This window comes from Octodon degus, unplaced genomic scaffold, assembly GCF_000260255.1.
Source record: "Octodon degus isolate 3935 unplaced genomic scaffold, OctDeg1.0 scaffold00093, whole genome shotgun sequence".
In the NCBI taxonomy this organism is placed as follows: domain Eukaryota; kingdom Metazoa; phylum Chordata; class Mammalia; order Rodentia; family Octodontidae; genus Octodon; species Octodon degus.
The window spans coordinates 5244305-5248572 of NW_004524669.1; the positions used below are offsets into that span (position 1 = coordinate 5244305).

General features: G+C 39.8%; 2 pseudogenes; both read right to left on the reverse strand.

The window, feature by feature from the left end:
• The window catches only part of LOC105740896, a 1423-nt pseudogene extending 509 nt beyond the window's left edge, over window positions 1–914 (reverse strand).
• A 920-nt stretch (window positions 915–1834) lies between these two features.
• LOC101589973 overlaps window positions 1835–4268 on the reverse strand; it is a 4378-nt pseudogene continuing 1944 nt past the window's right edge.

Sequence of the window (4268 nt, forward strand, 5' to 3'; positions counted from 1 at the left end):
CTCCTCCTCCTCCTCCTCCTCCTCCTCCTTCTCCTTCTCCTTCTCCTCCTCCTCTTCTCCTTCTCCTTTCTCCTCCTCCTCTTCCTCTTTCTCCTTCTTCTTCCCCTTCCCCTTCCCCTTCCTCTTCCCCTTCCTCCTCTCCCTCCCCCCCTCCTCCTCCTTCTTCTTTTTCTTCTTGCTGCGAAGATCCCAAGCCTTAATCTTGATTATAATTGCAAAAGCAGCTGCCACCACCTGCTAGGAGAGCTCCTAAGCATTATTCTTATGGGACCAAAATACATTCAGTTCAGAAGAAAATTATTATTATTATTATTATTATTATTATTATTATTATTTTGCATCAGGAATTGAACTCAGCACCTTGTGCTTGCCAGGCCAGCACTGTGCCACTGAGCTATATACCTGGCCCCAAAGCACATTTCTAAACTATTCTTTTATCTTATTCCCTCACACTCTCAAAAAGGCCCCAACTTCCTGGCTCTCTCCCCCCTCCTAAGATTGGCTCTCATAATTTATGTGCATAAGGGAGGGAAGTATTTTTGCTAATGTAAAAGTTATAGTTGCCAGACAATGAGTGCAGGTTTTAACCTGCAGGTTTCAAAAGTATGTTACAGACATAGAGACACAAATCTGTAGAGTGGATTGTGCATAAAAAGTAGCCTTATCTTACTCCTCGGTAGACTGCCCAAGTGGGTTGGCAAATAACACAAAAGTCTTGATGGCTTGTCATCACTTGCTTCTATCTCCAGAGGTGACCTTTTTTTCAGGCTGGGAAGCACCCCAATCACTTCCAGTCTGCCCCTTTTTTTCCCCTCTCACTCTTTTTCAGTTGGGAAATTGAGAAACAGTTGTTCAGGTCTCTTGATCATTGATTTAATTTTGCTAACAATGTTTCCTTCTTTAAACATGGCCATTATAGCAAAACTCACTTATGGCTTGTGCTTTTGGAAACATACTTTGGAGTTAGGAATTTGAAGTTCCAGAGAAGGTAGGGGTATGCATCCATAAAAGTAGATAGTCCAGCTTGACCTATATTCTGGTCACTTTCCGGATAGCAACCACTTGCTCTAGACAAAGGTCACCTCAGGGAAACCTTGAGGGCAGATAAAAACTAAGTAGGGGGCTGGCAAAATAGTTCAACAGACATGCCATGCCAGCCTTGCCCTGGGGGTGATCCAGTCTGGGCATGGTGGTGCACACCTGTAATCCAGTGCTGGGGAGGCTGAAAACAGGAAGATCACTATGAGTCCAAGCTGCATAGTGAGACCCTGTACCAAATATATAAACTGAAAAAAATAAAAATAAGTAGGGATGCCTATCTCCCCCCCACCTTTTTTTTCTTTTTTAAATGTATTTGATTGTTACAGGGTCTCACTACATAGCTCAGATTCATAGTGATCCTCCTGTTTTCAGCATTCCCATCACTGGGATTATAGTCATGCTCCACCATGGCCAGAGTCACTCAGCATGCCTGGGGGCAAGGCTGGTATGGCCTGTGGTGCTAGGGATCAAAGCATGATCCCTGCACTTGCCTAAGCTTACCTAGCAGGTGCTTTAGTCTGCTGAGCTATCTGCTGGCCCCTTTCCCTTTGTTTTTGAAAAAGGTCATATTCTCTTACTCCTTTAAAAATGTATTCTTTGGCACTGAAATTTGTTCAACCCTCATATATTGAAAAAGAGTGGTTTAATATTCTTCTCCAAAAACAAAACAAAACAAAACAAAACAAAACAAAACAAAAAAAACAATATTCTTGTGCATCCACACAAGCCCTGCCTACCTCTAGAGACAAAGTAGAATGGAAAGAGAAAGATTCATTATGATGCTATTTTACAACTAGAGGTATACTGCAAGAGAAAAAAGAAAAATGGTCAGAATTACTTTATGTTCAGACTCCTTACATTAAGACCCAGTCTCATCTTCTTGGACATCTTTTTGTTCTCCCATGAGTTGGCCTGTTTTAAATTTTTCCAAATTACAGTCCTATGATTTATAGATCATATACTGTTTACTAGTGATTTTCTCTTTGATAGGGAAACAGATGCCTTGCTAAAAGATATTACCTAAGTGGCAAAATTCCAACAGACTCTTCAACAGCTAACAAAAACAGATATCAAGGAATATTTCCCTTTTGAATTTACTCTACTTGTCCAGAGTAGCTGTACATCATCTCTTTTTCCCCTTTTCCCCAACCTTTTAACAGATCATCATCTTTTAAAAAAAAAACCTAGATATTAAGGGATAGCCATAGCCCAAGTCCCCAGAGGACTGTCTCTCTCATCATGCTTTCTCTCTAAAACAGCCATCATTCTCAGAGGCATGCCAGCTGAAGTTCTAGAAAGAAGAAAACCTGTAGCTAAGTACGGTCCAGTGGCACAGGAGCATGAGGAAGGGGGCCCAGGTGTAGAATAAGACTGATTAACCCAGCTGTGGCCAGTTCCTCACACTTCCAGTTTGCCACTACTGATGCAGCACAAGGTAAGTCGAGGGGACACTTTAGATTGGGCACAGAGCTAGAAAGATTGGCAGGGGCTGGGGAGATAGCTCAGTAGAATAAGCACTTCCCTGGTAAGTGCAAGGGCCTGAGTTCAATACCCGGTTCCGAAAAAAAAAAAAAAAAAAGAAAAGAAAAAGAAAAAGAAAGAAAGAAAGATTGACAAAAACATTTTCTCCCCTTTTTTTCTTTTCAAAATGGAAAAAAAAAAAACTATCATAGATAGACATCTGCAACAGGGAAGACTGGAGACTTGGCTCATTCACTGTTTTAAAGTAGGTACTTAGATCCAAAGAGTTCCATGGAATCTTTTTCTACACCTAAACCTGGCCTGTACATCCCCCTAAAAATAATTAAAATTATCTTTAATGGTCTGCCCTTTTAGAGGGAGAATTTACATGTGACTATCAAAATAGCAGTTTTGGCTATCAGCTATGGCTATCAAACAACTGTGGCTATCAAAGTACAGTGAAAAGCCTGTATAGCTGGGTATTCCAGTCAGATAAACCATCAGCCTAGGGCTCATTTTTTTTTTCTAATGGCCAGCTCAACCCACCCTGTGGGCGTGGCTGGTGTGGCATGTGGTGCCAGGAATCAAACCATGGTCCCTGTGCTTGCCTAAACTTGCCTAAGCAGGCACTTTAGACCGCTGAGCTAACTCGCCCTAGGGCTCATTTTAAAAACTATCTTTACTTTCACAGACATAAAAAATTGTTTTTATTTATTTGTTTATATTTAATACAGGGTCTACAGGGTATCACTACATAGATCATAGATCATAGATTGGACTCTTAGATTCCTAGTGATCCACCTGTGTTCAGCCTTCCAAGTGCTGGGATTACAGGCATGCACCACCACACCCAATCTTAATTGCTGTCTCAGTGCACCCTGGGGGCAGGGAGGGCCGGCACAGTACACTAAAAGTTTTTATTTCTTCTGATTCTTATTACCAGAGATCCCTGTTAATTGACTTATAAAAAGTTCTGACTAGTCTATTTATAGTTACAAACTTAAAAACTATAAGAGTTATTATCATTCAATTCAGCCAAATATACCTAAGTTCACTCTGCTCTATTAACAATTGTCTTAGGTGTCCTTATCTGCCTATCTGTTCAATTTGTGGCCCATTACAACATCTATAGCTGTTTTGTTTGAGCTCAATAATTTTTCTTCTTTTTTACTCTTTAAGATTTTTTAAAAATATGTTTACAACTTAAGTTGGCTTATAGATAAGTGTCATCACAGTTAAAGACATGCTTTGATCAGGTTTTGAGTTGTTCAAAATGATGTAAAGACTGGTTTTATTAATGTAAGGCATATTGTTGTCTGTATATAATAACTTGGGAATCTTTTGTTGGTCAAGAATAATGTGTTGGGCCAAGAAGATAGCTCAGCAGCATTGCACCAGCTTGGCAAGTGCAAGGTCCTGAGTTTGATTCCCTCGTACAAAAAAAATAAAGAAAGAAAAGAACAAAAGAAAGAAAGAAAAAGAAAAGGATTTAACATGTTATTTGTTGTAATGTGGTTCTCATAGGTCATCTAAAATTTTGTTAAGAAAACTACACAGGGGACCCGGGAGATAGCTCAGTAGAACAAGCGCTTGTGGGTGGGGAGATGGCTCAGTGGAAAAGCCTGAGTTCAATCCCTGGTTCCACCAAAAAAAAAAAAAAAAAAAAAAAAAAAAAGAAAGAAAGAAAGAAAGAAAGAAAGAAAGAAAGAAAGAAAGAAAGAAAAACTACACAAGGATTCCTTAAGCTTGAGTAAACTGCTAAATGA